At 43.5% G+C, this 16,500-nt stretch overlaps 1 protein-coding gene across 3 annotated transcripts in view; it reads right to left on the bottom strand.

Annotated features, from left to right (window-relative positions):
• The window catches only part of LOC134860703 (uncharacterized), a 45,156-nt gene that overhangs the window by 3,397 nt on the left and 25,259 nt on the right, over positions 1 to 16,500 (bottom strand). The window contains exon 3 of one of the 3 annotated variants that reach the window (XM_063877491.1): positions 6,010 to 6,109. The exons of the other annotated variants lie outside the window; for them this stretch is intronic. The gene's annotated coding sequence lies outside the window, so the exon portion shown is untranslated. The remainder of the gene's footprint in view (positions 1 to 6,009; positions 6,110 to 16,500) is intronic. 3 annotated transcript variants of the gene reach the window in all.

Below are 16,500 nucleotides of genomic sequence, written 5' to 3'. Positions count from 1 at the left end.
AAATTATACAAGTCACTGCATGATGCCATCTGGTGGTGGGAGAGGTATAGAGGAAAGACAGTCTTTGGTATAATAAGAAAGCCTAATGCAATGCTCCTGACCACCTTGCTTTGATGCGCGGTTATCTGTGCAGGATCCAGGATCAGTTGTCAGCGTGTGTAATCATGAACTTGGTATCTATCCCGCCTCCACCTCTCTTTCTCTCTCTCCTGCTGCTACAGTGATGGCCGCTGGAAGCTCCACAGGCAGAGAGTGTGATTAAAACTGACTGGGCTCTCCGAACGTGATCTGGCAGCCGATATGAAACACGTCAACGCGGAGAGGAGGTGGGAGGGGGGGGGAAGGCTTCACACGTCTGGGATGAAAGATAGAAACAGAGAGGCTGTCTCAGGCTCCTCACGGGCAGCCTTCACCTCAGCATCACCTTTTGCATTTCGCAGAAGAGTTGAAAGCACTGCGGTGGTGGTTTTAGCCTATGAAGTCATCCCAAGGCTCGGCTATTAGTTACTTGTCAACAGACTGGAAGATCAATATGAAGCATATGAATAATGTAAACACTGTGGGCATGAGGTCACTTCCAATGTGCGTTAAACCTGCAGCTCCTATCTGCAGAGTGGTACTAGACGCATTTAAGACCGGCTCCAAATCAATGCCACAATTACCAAAACACAAACAGGACCGGAGGAGAGGGCTGAATAAACGGGTTTGACATGGCAGTTAAAGGGATGCTGAACCTTTCCATCAAAGCTCGCGGCTGGCAGCGGTTCAACATCCATCTGATCTGACTGATCTGATTATCTCTAACAGCAAACCTTCAAATCTAAGTGCTGAATCATCAGGGTTTCCTTGTGGTGAATTAAAGAGCTCTTTTTAAAGGGATGACTGTTCCTTGTTTCTGCTCAGTGATCAGAAGTCAAGCAATCAAAAGTCCATTTTGAAGTTAAGGGGGTCCTATCATGCTCATTTTCAGTCAGGAGGATGGGGAACTTTGGGATTTAGACCATTTACATGCACCAAAACCTACATAAACGCACTACAGGAGGGGGAAAACACTTATTTTTAAAGCTAAATCTTGCGTTTGTCTTAGATTTCTTTCCATATACTATGTTACACATCGAACTACCACCGTAGTCTGGGATAAGTTCCCTCAAAAAGTAATTGAGAGTGCAGTTTAGTTTAATAGGAGCATATTTTTCTAGGAGACAGCGATGTGCAGGTAGATCCTGCTGAGCCATTACTCTTATAAACGGTGGAAATGTAGGTCCTAGTTCTTTCCTTAACTGCACAATTATTGCACCGAGGCAGACATACTGTATGTGTGTGTCTTCAGAGAAACTACCTCCATGTTTAAGGTCCGTTTTTGAAGCCACTGCAGGCTGGAGTTTACTGACAATCAACACGTCTTTAATCATTTCCACGTCAGTGTGTGAAACAGGACCCTCAAGATATAGGGACGCAGAATAGGGATAACACTGTGTGTAGGGTACAGTAAAACAAGTTCAGTGCAGCCACAAAGCATCTGTTAGCACATCGATCATAAAGACGCCGCAAATGTGTTTTTTGAATTGCTGGGAAAATCACGACGTTTCGTCAGAACGAGCCTCGGGCGCGTGGATGAAGACAGCGACTGCTTTTACTTTTGCTGCCATGTGAATGTGTCTCTTACTCTGATTAGATAACATATTTCACTGTTCTCCGTCGCAGGCATGTACACAGCTACATACATTTTCCAATATCTAAAACGTCCATTCAAACGAGCCGCTTCAGGCCCTTTGAGATTGTTTTTCCTCCCATTACGCAGGCTATATTGCAAATACATTTTATGTCGTTGTTGTGTTGTTGTTGGGCGATGGCTTTAAGGTGTTGGCATGCTGCTCATGAAGACACTTGAGCAAACAATCTGAAGAGGTGCAAACAAGTTGATCCTGTGATCCCTCCCTTGCTACCACTTAGCAGATATGCAGGAAAAAAGAGGGGCAAAAGCGGTGAATCCGTCAGCCGTGCACAGGTGTGTAGTCGTCCCCTTGGAATAATAAGGGAGGCAGAGTCTATTTAAACACTATCTCCATGACCTCTTAGCACACGGCAGCTGTGCGGGGATCTACAGGATTAACCACCGCCTCTCAGGTAAGCTGATTCATAATAAATAGCAGCGACGCTTTGAAAATACCCATAACGGCACATTAGCATTGAAATGAGGGGAGCTTTTTTTTGTCAGGAGCTAGTTCTGGGTCACAGAGACAAACATTGAAAACTGCCTGAGGGACTCCTCTGCCCCCCCTAATGTCAATAGTGTTAACATCCTGGCTCGTTTGCAGAAGGAGCACGGGAGGAATTCTTTCAGAGGGCTGGAAGACATCCATTTTTCCACACAATTCACCTGAACCTTTGCCTCACATCCATGGTGGATTTCTCTACATAATACAAAGCTATAAGGGGCTTCACTTCTACTGGTTGTGAAGCATTTCCTGCTGTTAAATTACCATTAAATAAGCCGAAACAGCAGGCAACCTGTCCAGCATGCAGCCTCATTACCTGCTAGAAAAGTCAACCGGATTTCAAGATGATAAATAATAAGAACAAGTATTTAGTCCCTGCAAGGACACACTGTTTTAGCTTTGCACTCCAGAGAACATTGGACAATTATATGCATACAAGCAATTCTCATCTGTCATTTCAATCAGAGTACTTTATGTAGTTTCCTGTAACGGTTCCCAAACCTTTGTGTCGTTTTTTAAACAAATTCTGCTTTTCTGTTCAGATTTAAAGCCCCATAATCAGCGGTGATCAATATTACAGAGGGGAACATGGGAGGATCTGAGAAACCACCTATCGAAACTGATGTTTATTTAATATCCTATAATGGTTTGTTTCTCTCAGGTGAATACGGCACAGCGCAGAAGCTCTCCTGCCTCTTTCTGTTCTTTTATTTAGAAACCTCTCCCACTGTGTGCAGTCAGATGGAGCGTCTGGAAACGACACTGGGTTGTCAGCCTCTCTTCACCGAATTTTCAAATCTAATACAAGGTAAATACTACCTCCACACATTCAGTGCTAAAGAGATATGCAACAAAACTCAGAGAAATGCTTCATTCCTGTAGAGTTTTTCTAAGCTTACATAATAATGATTGTTGTAAACTCACAGGGGATGTTAAAGCTAACAATTTAAATGAGCAATTGAGCTGCTGTGGTCCAGGCAAACACTTGAACTCTGCACAGAGCACGGTGCGTTTGTGAATAGAAATAAAATCTTGTGCCACCTATAATTACATTTAACTGCGCCTTGTTTTATTACCATCCAAGATATGTTATGCATCACACAAGGCATGAAGGTTTAGGAGTGCATTAATGAAAGCCTCAATGTTGATTTTCACATCAAATCAGGATCAGATTCAGTAACACTTTTCAAAAAGGTAGCTGTGAAATGCTATACATCACTTCCTAAGTGCAAACACAAACTGTCCTTGGCAGATAATGCTCCACACAGTTTCTGGAGCTGGCTGATTGTGTCCCTCCCTGCGACACATTTCTCAGGCTTCTCTTTCTGCTCGTTCATCACAGAGTAAAAAGGTGATGAGTCGTGCTGACAGTCCAAATCACAAATATGACATTCACAAAGCAGGCAGAAAAACTTTCCATCTGTTAACTGGCAGCCTTCAGCTCTGACGTGTCCGAGCGCAGGCCTCACACGCCGATATGCCAGATGTGACTGAAAGGTGCTCTTTATGGTCGGACACATTCATCGGCAGGTCTGGCATTAGCTCGCTATGCCCGCTGTGGAAGCTGTCACTACAGCAAAGTTTCTCCGCAGCTGAATGTTATTTTCCCCGCTCTGCTTCCCCCGGACCCCCTGCTGCTCGGTGCACAGTTTAGCTATGAACCTCTGACATTTAGCAGCTTCTCCTGCAGCCCTGGCTCCCTCAGAACACTTTTTCGCTGCCCAGGTACAAACGCACCGCTCTCCTGTTTCCTCTGCTGTCAGTGTTTGGCAAAGAGAGTTACATATCTGTGCAGCAGCGGAGGGTTTTGGTAATGTGTGTTGACCAGAAGAGTTGCCTTCTCTAGTTTGCAGTGGAAAATGAACAACATAGTGAGCACACTTCAGACCAGAGAGGCAGAAAAAGACCAGACTTAGGCTAGCTGTTCTCCCCCGTTTCCAGTCAAACTTAAAAAGCCTATCAGTATGTTTCTCAAAAACTATCCCTGCAACCATAGCGGTGGCAGATCCTGTTGATAGGCCAAACTCAAGTCATTTTAGGAGGCAATTACAAGCTGACTTTTGGAGGATTTGTTACTAAACCCCCCCCCCCCCCCCCCTCTCTCTCCACAAACATCCTCCATTTACTCTCCAATAAAGCGGCGATAAAGGGTGTTTGCTGGTAAACTCTAAAGGACATTCTTACATCATGAACATATCAATATGAAACAATTTTTCACGGACACAAAGGCATGCAAATTACAGATATCTTAAAAGAGAAGCAGAGGATTCCTGCATGTTGAATCCACTCTCAGCCTTTTGGTAAACATGAAGAGTCGTCCTCAGATCTATTCCTCATCATGTCCTCCCCTCTGACTGCATTGAGGGTCGCTCCAGTGATTGGGCCTCAAAAAGGACAGAGTCTCTAGATGAGTCTGTTTATTTGTGTGTGTGTGTGTGTGTGTGTGTGTGTGTGTGTGTGTGTGTGTGTGTGTGTGTGTGTGTGTGTGTGTGTGTGTGTGTGTGTGTGTGTGTGTGTGGCACAGAAAGAGTGTGAGAGTTTTTCAAAGGCCCATCTCCTTATCTAGAACCAATTTCTATGCAAATGCTACGAGCTGATTTGAGAAGCCACCATTGTTCGGCGTGGGCATGCAGAGCTGGCTTAAGGTGTCGTAACACCCGGGCAGAGGAGCCGGCATAAAAAGCTCCACATATTTCCTGCACTGACAAACTCGCCCTTTGATGCATTTCAGTGCAGCAGCATGTGACTGCAGGGCAATACTTCACACGGCGTGACAAACAGCTGTGGGGGAGAATCACACCTCGCAGGGTGAGGGTGGGGGGGAGGAAGAGGCCGAAAACTAATCGTGAGACTGCGGGGGAAATGTTCCTCCTAGCCAATGGGGCAGAAACCTGAACGCTCATATTTCTTTAGCCAACACCCCGAGGCCCCGGAGCATCATTCAGGTAACGGATATCACCGTCTGCTTGTTGCAGTGTTTCTCAACCGGGCAGCACCTTTCATCCAGCGCTACAGGGGACGTAGCTCCAAACCATTCCTGTTAATGGTCATGATGGTTAGCTGTTGCTGTTGTTGTCCATAAAAATAGAGCACTACATTTCCAGGCTGCAGAGAAAGCACTCCAGGATTTTCAAAAGAATTATAAATAGACTGCAAAGGTTTGTGATTTTCATTCACACACACTCTTGCCCACTCCCTCACACACATAAAGAGAACTTTGTAGGAGTGTGATGACCCCTATTTCACTCGTGTGTTCCCAGAGAAACTGACGCTGATTCAAGGGTGCGTCCATCCTCTGCGGGTTAGTCCGTCACACCTTCAATAAGGTACTGCTTATCACTATGCATGCATGCGCTGAAGGAAAGTTTTGTACTCCTGCCATGGCGGTGAGTGCTCCTCCAGTTAATTACGGTCTCGCTGACACATGCTTCTATAGATCAGTGGTGCTCAGAGTCCCGTTCTGGGGCCACTTGCAGCCCATGAAAGACTTCTGAGTGGCCCTTGAACATTTTACAGCATGCAAAAAAAATACTCGTGTCCAGGGCTGCTGAATTACCCGATATTCACTTGGATGACGGGATCCATAATTAATGTTTAATAACTTCCTCCAGAGTTGCTTTAGATCTCGGGAAGGCTCTCCTTATATAAGGTCAATTTCCAAGTAGTGAGCTGCAGCAGTATTAGTTTAAAAATGTCAGGAAATATGAAGTCTTATAACTTTAAAATGATTTATCTTTCATTTGGAGTCATCTCTTTTAGGATATTTGACAAACATAAGTCCTGTATTTACCTTCTTTTAGCTCTGCTTTGCTGTCCAGCACTTCTTAAGGGGGATATCCAGCTGCTAAATGATCCAAGAAGTGTGCATTAAAGTATCTTTGGCGCCTTACCTGTCAGTTAAATAAAAGCAAACCATTAGCAGCGATCATATTTGTTGATTAAATCCTTGCTCTGCAATCAGATTAAGCCAAAGTGATCTGCATGAGTCATGTAAGTACAGGCCTTCATTTCCTCACAGATAAAAATCAAAAGGGATGAGAAACAGATTATTGAAGCAGTTTCAGTGGCAGGCCTTGATGAGCAAATTTCCACTTAATGTCATGCATTTGGAAAGCCTAAAACAAATAAGCGTGAAGCATGAAACATACTCTGACACTTTGGGTGTGACTTCTGCACAACAACGCCGACTGGTCCATGAAGAGTAGATGGGATTAACGGAGACAATTATAGAGAGGAGGATGAAAAGCATGTTAAAGTGTAACATCCAGGATGACAAACTATATTTAATAAGGACACGTGCTGAATAACAAAAACACTAGACCGGTTTAAACCCTAACGAATCAGAGGAGTAAGCTGTGATTCAGAGGTTTAAAAGTCATTATTCGCCCATGTAATCAGTGTCAAAAGCTACAAAAAAGGACCTTTAAGTGACATTATTTAGTCCACAGCTGTTCCCATGATCAGAGATCAACTCAAATTTCAATCCACTATGAGGAAGAAGTCCATAAAGCTGATCAAACACCATATGAAGATCATGTGATATGACTGAAAGCTCCAGGTGAGAGACAATCTGCAAGGATAGCATATAAAAACACATGATTTCCCACCACTGATCCCAGTGCTAGAGGGGCTCTGCAGTGGGGATGCCATTGCAACATGACTGAGATACACAAGGATCCATTAAACCTGTTGCACCGTGTCAACAAAAGACCCTCGATTCTGCAGATATTTCTTACAAATCATGTACATGTCGCTCCACATGTCTTCTCTAACTTTGCAATCTCAGAAACTCGAGACTCTTCTCTTCCCTCGGATCATAGCACGCTGAATCTGACACTCATTGCCGTTAACCTCACCTCATTCTGCGGATTCATAGGACGCAGAAGAAGAAGAGTGATGCCTCGCTCCCTTTCTACTCACGGGGTGTCTCATTACGGCGCTGCAGGAACAGGTGAGTCTTTTGAAATATTCACACCTTTCTCTCAAAGTTTCATTAATAAAAAGCACCTTTTATTGGCTCCTATCTAGACGTTGCACCATATGGCTTCTAAATAATCCACACGGACAGGTAAGGTAAGGTAGCTGCTGGAATACCTAGATATTAATATCCTAGAGAGGCAGTTTGGAGTATAATAAAGTAAGATGTCAAGGTCAAAGATATCATGGTGTCTTTAACGACGATCCGAGGGGCACGGAGGAGTAAATCATCCTCAGAGCGGACACACCGGTTTACTGCAGATTTGGGACAGTTTTTTATGGTTTCCTCCAACGTTTCCATTGGTTATTGTAACATTTTGTGTCGCCTTGTCCCTCAGGATTTATGTCCTGCAGCAAGGTGAAGGTGGGGAGGTGCAGGATGGATATCTAACAGGTCCGGCTATCCTGTTTGCTTCAGTTGTTCTTGGTTTGTTTTTTTACTGGACTAAAGAGTACCTTGAAATGGTTTCATTCTGCAGAGAGTCCTCCCTCCTGTTTGTGCACAGATGGTGCACAGGTGCAGCGTTGAAATCCTACTTTCAGATCTACCACTTGCATGTTCTTGACCTTGGTTCTTGTCTATAAAAAAGAGATGAGGTGGCACGGTGGCCTAGTGGGTAAAAAGACCTCCTTTATCGGAAAGGTCACAGGTTGTTTCCCAGACGACAGCCAGAGCCATCAAAAGCCGTTTATCCTCTCCTAACGTCCATCAGCGACACGCTTCCTGCTCACCCACGGTCACAGCTACATGTCTTAAAGTTAGACGGATACTTGGACAGGCCTTATTTTTAATCAGAATAACCCTGATTAGTATTGATGTGTGAGCAGCGATTAATACATGTGCGCAAAGGAGTCAGACATCAAAGCAGAATCTAGTTCAATCGACTTGTTTGATGGAGGTATTCGTCAAATGTCAGCCTCTTTTTTTTAAACCATGATCAGTCCCAGAGTGAATTATGTAGGATCTGATATTTCCAAACGCCTACGGGTCGATGCTGTATCAACTGACCCATTTTTTACACGGCTGCTGTCGTGATTAAGTGGGGGAAACACAGAGGGAATAACTTCAGAAGTCTTTCAGTTTCTTTATCCATAAAAATAGCAAGTTTCCAATGCAATACATTACTTATGATAGATGGTGAAGCGTGCATCCTACAGAGTGCACGTGCTGCTCCTGAGTGAAATCAGCTATTCATTTCTCTCAGCCGGACTCCCTTCACACTCATAAAGTTAATGGTGTGTGTGTGTACAGAGAGGAAGAGGAAGACAGAGCAGAGCAGAGGGAATACAAATTGTTTATGCCTCCCTTTGTGCGAGGTCACATTTTTAATTAGCTCCCAGCTCGGGAGGAATTGAGTCCAGATCCCCAGTTGTGTGTAAATTGTTTTATTTGGAGTCTCGGCGAGAACCTGCTCTTTCGGGTTTTTTTATCCCTTCCTCTGACTTTAGACATTGTGTAAAAGGGCGCTGCGTTGGAGGCCTGAGCGACCCCTCAGCCTGCTGCAGAACAACATTAAATGCATGGCTGGAGCCCGGCTGGACTCTAGCCATGCTTCAGATTAAACATTATTTATCCTGACGCCTCTAATAGAATATAATAGTAATGTGCCAGTTGCCAGGCAGGGTTTTATAAGTGGAGGATCTGAGTGACAAAGAACAGAGGGGAGGAATAAAAGGGGAGTGTGTGGACATTTTCAGAATCAGAAACCCCCTTTTAAGTGTCACAGCAGTGCACATAAAAAAGGAAAAATAGGATGAATGATGAACTATTAAATAAGGCACACATGTTAATAACACAAGGATACAATAAGTGCAGGTGCAAGGTATAACAAATAGGTAAGAGTGATAAAAAGTGCTAATTAGTGCAGCCAGTATGAACATTCAGCTAACATTTTGAGGGATCAGTTGTAGCTTCAAGCTGTACATCGTGTGGACCAAATCTATACAGAGCCAACGCTAAAACGTGCATTTGTATTTGCCTTTAGTTGATGAGAGAAAGAGGTGCAGGGACAGTTTGCATGCTGTGTAAAGAGAGCATACTGGTGCAGGAGAAGACGCATACAGTTTATGGCTGCTGCTGTATTATAATGTAATCCTGAATACAGCCATGGGAATTGGTGGATGGTTGGTTGGTTGATGGGACACGGTTTGTTCGTTCTATGGACTCTAATGGGATATGAATCTGCATTTCGCACTGAAATATCCCTCTTTCAAAGCGGCGATTAACAAGTGGAACAGATGTTGCAGCAATGACTGAGATTTCTACACCAACTTAATGAAGATAGTCAAATAAGGACAGGTTATGAAATGTGTTTAAACACACCTATCTGTGGAGCTGTTCACCGTCCTCCCACACGCATCACCGAATGGCCTTTGGGTTCTGATCAGCACGCCTCGCCAAACAACAATAACTCTTTTCAATCAGCCGCTCCGTGCCGACACGCCCTCCTCTGGAAAGACTCCAATCAGCTTTACATGATTTTTGGGAAAATGGGGGGGATTGTTTTGCAAGATCGGTACGTAAATCAGAGACATCGTGTGGGAAGTTTTGCAATCAGGAGATACACTGCACCCAGAGACACGGAGCAACTTCTCCAACAACACAACGACCTTTGACATTGTCACACTCTTCACCAAAGAGCCAGTGGAAAACTTTCAATGCAGGTCAATTAAAAACACGTCTTAGTCATTCCGTCCTTTCCCTTAAATACACAACCATTGAAAAAGGTATGCGTGACAAAGAATGAGCAGATTTAGAGGCGTTGTGGGCAGCGACTAATCATTTTTTATTGATCCAACGCTGATTATCCCCTTGATTAATCGGTGGGTCTACAAAATGTCACGTAATTGTTAATCACAAGTCCTTTGTGGCGTCTTTAAATGTCCCATCATCGGTCCAAAATCAGCTTCAAAATGACTGAAGCCATTGATAGATAATCCCAGCTATAACATATGTGTATACTGGTTTTTTAACAGCCACAGTTGTGCATGAACATTGGGATGAAAGGAGGCAGTGGTGGAGGTCTTTTGTTTACAGCACAACAGCTCCATCAGTGCAGATTACTCCGGGGTTGGAGCGACTGAGTAAAACACATCTCAGCCGGGATGCCCCGAGTTAGTCACCCCTGCACAAAGCATGGAGAGGTTGTTGACTCTGCAGCGCTCCACCACGGGGCAGCCCACACTTCGGAGAGGCGACGGGAGGGAGGGAGGGAGGGAGGGAGGGTGCTCACAGTTTCATTGTTGACCCGTGACTCACACCCAGGGACAGTATAAAACATACAGCTAAAGAGATTGGCTCGGAGGCAAAGTCGCCCCTCTGGGAGAAGGTGAAAGCGAACTCTATTACAGAGAGTGCAGATTGAAATGGGGAAAGAGCAAGGAGACTGAGTTTGAATGGGGATGAGAGGCTTAGCGCGATGGGGAGCATTATGGAAGTGTCTATATGTGTGTGTTAGAAGTGGCGGCGTAAACACACACATGCGGGAAATCTCTGTTCAGATCGTGGTATTTCTCAAGAGCGGATAACCACATGCAAACAGGATTCATCTCCTGAAGAGGCTGAGCATTTTACTCCCAATGTGGTGGAGAATATAGAGACTTAATCGGCGTACTTTAATCACAGCCGCCATCCTCCCCCAGGTGCCTTTCATCTGTAACTTTTCATCACACACTCTTTGTCTAAGCAATCAGGTATTTCTCCTCCAATAAAGAGGGAGATTATGATTCAATATCTCTCATTTATGCAGATCCCAGTTGTCCCATTAAGCAATAATTCTGATTGAAAAGAATCAAGATTTGTTTTGAGTCATTGCAACATCTGTTAATGCCTTACTTCTGCTTTTTACTCCTCAGCTGTATCTGAGAGACGTCTATCCGCTAGGTTAAAGTGTTGACAACCTTCCAGACGTTCCTCACAGAGATTACAGGTACTTATGCGCTGCTGAAAGCACTTGGCCTACAGTACCTGTAATTACCAAAGAACAGTCTTCATGCTTCACTGCAGAGAGCTGCTATAGATTTGTGCAAAATCAAATATAATCACGTCGCTGTTTTGTCACTTTTTAGACAAAGTAAGGATTGTTGTTTCCCCCAGTGTCTGTGCTATGCTAAGCTAACTGTAGTGAGTAGCATCAAAGTGTGCAAAGGTAAAGCCTCATGAGGTGGATAAGAAGTAGAATTAAGAGCCATTTACACATGCACATAAAGAAAAGAGTAACTGTGCAATTGTTAAAAGCCATATATAAGAGCTGGGATTAAATAAATGCAGAGTGGTTCAGATTGGAGAATAATTTACTGTGATTAAATACAATATAATGCAAGTACCTTTAAGGTTAGAGACTGAGGCCAGAACTTTAATTAATGTTCCTCTGCATGCAGAAATTATCCAATTAATTCCTATAAAGCACAAAACTGCCTCTACTTCTGTAACACAGCTTCTAAAAGCAAGGAAGCAGAAAGACATGCATGATGACGGGGGTTTAGTTTCCCAACAAAGTTTGTGCGACCGTCTTTGAAGCTCTTCTTTTCTAGTCGACATGAGGCTGTGATCATATGACATTATATTCACTTGGCATTTAGTCCAAAAGTGACTGAGAATAAGGTCACACTGAACAATAAGTGCAGAGGGAACTTGTGCCTTTGATAACTTAATGTGTTTTTAATGCAGCACTTAGCTCCTGCATTAATCCATTCAAATCTGAGCCGAAAAGAAACGGCATAAAAGCTTTTTATTATCTCTAAAATGGATGCAGCCATTATCCCCCAAAAACATTTATGAGATGCATATTGATGCAGTCTTTAAAAGGAAATAATCGAATAAAAGTTTGAAAAGCTGGAACAGTTTCTCAACACAATCAGAGAGCTTCTTTCTGTGGGATCTAACAGAACCTGAATCAGAAGTTAGACATCGTGCAAAAAACAGTCCTTGTTTCAGCCTTGGATTCTGGCATTGACACAAGAAAGGAGTTATTATTGTGTAGAAAAGAATGAATGATGGTCTTTGAATCTCTGAATACATGTGAACTTCTGAATCTGAATTGTGTTGATATTATCGTGTCAAACAAAGGAATTGAATGCATTTTTCTCCTCAAAACAATTGCAGAGCCAGTTTTAAATCCAGCATTGTTTGCATGCTAAAGAAATAAGGTTCTTACTGAGTGAACTGACCACAAAGCCATGATAGGAACTGGTTTAGTTCTGCAGAAAGGCTAAGGAAAGGTGCTTCAATGCTTCCTATCTTCTCTCCTTTTGCATTCAATACACTGGAACATCTTACAGAGCTACGAGGACATCAACATCAAGGAGAAGTGTTTAGGAAACGAGACTAGGAAGTCATTTAGTCGCCATGTTTACCATCCTAAGTCTTCTTCCCTGGCTTTGTTGGCACATTGCAGCACATCTAACCACCTCCTATTCACCAGTGGAACAGTGTGAAACCATTGGCAGGACTGGTATTGCTTTTACTGTGGTCTGAAACCAGCGTGAATCCCCTTCTCTGGAGATGGTTTATAGGTGTTTGTGCATGTACTGTAAATGATCTGCAAAGATGCTCTACAGGAAAAGCATGCAGCATGATCACTCACTGCCGATGCATCTCACGCCTCCTAGAGTTTCTGAAAAACCATAAAGGTTATTTGAGTCTTGCAGCAAAAGTGAAAGGTATGTTTTCCTCTGGCCTGAGTGACAGCCTCAGAAAGCACACACTCTGAAACAGTCTCTCACTGATCTTTTGTTTACTCCCACTCTCCTTCAGCTTCTGATCTGATTACCAATATGGAGCTAATGTAGCATTGGCTCCGTCAGTCATCCGCCATACGTTTGGTTTCCTGTCCGTCTGATGGACGTGCCGGGGCCAAGTCCGTACATCAGCTTCACGTCTATACATCAACTCCCAGGCGCCTCATCTTGTTTGGAAATGGAAGTCTTTATTATTGATTTTGGCTCCCACTGTACATCCCTCTCCAATTTGTTCCCCATCCTTCCTTGTCTGGAGCACACTTTATTAAAACCACTATCCATCTCGGCTTCCTTGCTCACTCGCCTGTTCATGAGCAAGCATTTATAAGTGTGTGTGTGTGTGTGTGTGTGTGTGTGTGTGTGTGTGTGTGTGTGTGTGACATGTATGTTTTCACCCTCCAGTGAGTTTGCATGCACGGGATGCTCTAAAGCTCCATTTGGGGATACAAGCTAATATAACAGGTGCATGTTGCAATGGGAATACTTAAATATCAACAGAGACGAGCGAACATCAAGGAATCTTTCAAGTGTAACACAACTGGGAAATATCACTGTGTGTGTGTGTGTGTGTGTGTGTGTGTGTGTGTGTGTGTGTGTGTGTGTGTGTGTGTGTGTGTGTGTGTGTGTGTGTGTGTGTGTGTGTGTGTGTGTGTGTGTGTGCGCCAGCTTTAAAGCCTCGACAGTAATTTGTCGCGAGATTCTCATTAGTGTCTCAAACAATCCGGTCATTATTGTTTCTGTTGTTTAATCAACTTCTTCCTGCTCGTTTGAACAATTTAAAGCTTGCCGTAATTACTTCCCGTGTGGTCGTCGCTTTGCACTTCACCATCTTGTGGGGGAATTTCTGCGGTGCCAAGGGCATAGAGACAAAGACAGAGGAGGAAGAGGAAGAGGAAGAGGGGTTGAAATAGAGGCCTCTGATTTCCCTTTCTTCTACGATAGCATCTCCAAACAAATGGCTTAACCTCGTCAAACATTTCCTCCAATAGCATCATCTATTTGTTTATGAATGCACCACACTTTCCCTCGCCCCTCTTCACTTAACTCAGTGGGACTTAATGGAAATGTTGTGATGGTGATGTATGGGGGATTGTGTGAGCAGACAGATGGGGAAATGTAATTACGGATGTTCGGTGGCGGCTTCTGGGAGACAAAAGGAAAACTTGTCAGAAAGGAGAGCCATTCGTCATGCAAGACAATAGTTTTCTACATAAACAGCTTCCTCTCAAAACTGTGTTCCAACACCACAACGACCGCAGAGCGCTTTGTCACTACGTCGGAGGGAGTTATGTAACATCGTTTTGCAGGGGCCTTTGTTGTTTGGATCATTAAAGTTCCCTCAAAAACACGCTATTGTTTGCATGATAGGGGGTGAGCTTTAGCTTGAAATAGATTTGAGTAAACGTTGTAGTGTCAGCTCCTCTGATCAGACGCATCATCGGGGATTCAAATGCTCCCCTTGAGTAAGAGTTGCACAACATTTACACCGCCCCTGAACGTCTCACGCAAGCCTTCACAGCATCCCGTCTTGATTACTGCAACAGCTTCCTCTACGGTTCACCTGCATACATCCTCAGCAACTTCAAGACTTCCAAAACCTGCATGCTCACCTCCACCTAGCTTAGCATTTTGCTGTTATTGTTCTGAACTTGCTTGTGAAGAGCTTTGAGTACCAGGAGAAGCGCTACATAAATAACACGCATTATAAGTAATATCATTTAATTGCATATGAAAAGTAAACTTCAAAACCAGCTTTTTGAGGCAATTATTTCACTTTAGGCCGCGTTACTTACAGCTACAGTCACGTATACAGTTCATAGGTATGGAAAATGTTATCATTTATATGAAAATGAAGATGTTTGTGGTTCATTATGTGAACTAATTGGAAGCTTCATTAAAAAGACACTCCTCTATTTGTATTTTCTTACCATTTTAGCAACAAAATGTCAATTAGCCATGCCAGGACCGACACACTGTATAGGTATGTCTTTCTCTCCTTGGGTGCAATGTGTAAATGCACAATATTGTCACTTAGATTCTTTTCATAGCACTTATCTCCCATTGAGCCTGAGATTTAATCTTGATTCCTTCAACCATATAAAGGCTGTCTTAAAATGCACAGAAGATTAAATGTGATAAATAAGCCTCGTAGTGGAGTTACACTTTAAAAAAACAACCGTAGCTTCCATGCACTGGACACATTTGCACTTATCCCTCAGTTCACTTCACAGAAAGCTGCCGTCTAAGCACAAAGTTTGTGTCTAAAAAGTCTGAGCCACAGACACTGGAGACGAGATGAAAGCCGGGTCGTGACACCGACACTCTCGTGGGGATCAGCGAGCTCCATCCACACCACTGACACCCGCACACAAACCCAGAAAATCCAGACAGGGCGTCAATCTCCCTGCCCTCTCTTCTTAACCTCTCCTCGGACATGTTTCAGGGTGCGAGTAAAGTGGCCGTCAGCGCTGCGGGGAGGACGGGGTCGCAGAGGGGTGGGGAGGTTACTCCGAGGGCAACGGTGGCAGTTATGAGGAGGTATTTTACTCGAGTCCGGCCTCCAGCTGTCTTATCCCATCACTGCAGCCTCAATCCTCACGTCACACAGGGAATGACATTGACACGCAGAAGAGATTAGGGGGTAGATGAGGAGAATAACGGGGGTTAAAAAGGCTATTCTGACATCCAAACCATACATGGACTTACATACTTCACACTATTTAATTGAATATGCTATTCCTTGCACAGGTTACTGTGAATAAGTGTTAATCTAGTTGGGTTTTTACTGTCCTTCTTTTCTGCAAGAAAGCTGCATCCATCCTCGGGCTATGAGACTCATCAAGTCATCCTCCACACTCCAACAAAATAGCCGTTGCTTTTTTATGTATCGAGCATAAAGGGACTACAACTGCATTATGAATTTATCATAAAACAGGGCATCAGGGGGGTTATGTTTTGCAGGCTGGACTCCATGAATGTCTTCAGTGAAGTACCTGCAACATTGAACTGTCCTTCTGATCTCTTTTGATGATATACTATTAGAAAAAGTCGGTCAATAATAGTATAAATGTGAAGCAAAACGAGCCATGCTTATTCGAGCCCCTTCGGAGTAAAAACAGCCTGAGATTAAATAAGTGAAATACTTGATCAAGTTTAGGCAACAAACTTCTCTCTGGTGCTTTTTAAAATACGCACCTGCCTCGGTGAATCATTTTTCTTGGTTATAAACTCTTTATTTACATGAGTTACATGCTAATTAAAATGCATTACTAGTATGCAAAGTGTCTGACAGCCAGCTGCAGAAGACGAGGCATTGAATTCAAGCCTATTAATGTGACATTAGTGGAAGAGTGCAGGAATCCTGAGTATTTTATGCTGTCCTTTTATCTTTTAAATTGAGCAGTGGGTGTGAAAACCTATTTTATACATTATGGATATTCTAGTCGACAGGATCTTCAAGGTATGAAACATAGAAGTGCTTTTTCGGAACAATATTTTGACACGTTCATGAAGAATTTATAGCGCCAGCGAGAATCCTGTGAATAGTAAATACTGCAGTGGGGAG

The sequence above is a fragment of the Eleginops maclovinus genome, chromosome 24, assembly GCF_036324505.1.
Source record: "Eleginops maclovinus isolate JMC-PN-2008 ecotype Puerto Natales chromosome 24, JC_Emac_rtc_rv5, whole genome shotgun sequence".
NCBI classification, from domain to species: Eukaryota; Metazoa; Chordata; class Actinopteri; order Perciformes; family Eleginopidae; genus Eleginops; species Eleginops maclovinus.
This window is presented reverse-complemented; position numbering and strand designations above follow the sequence as displayed.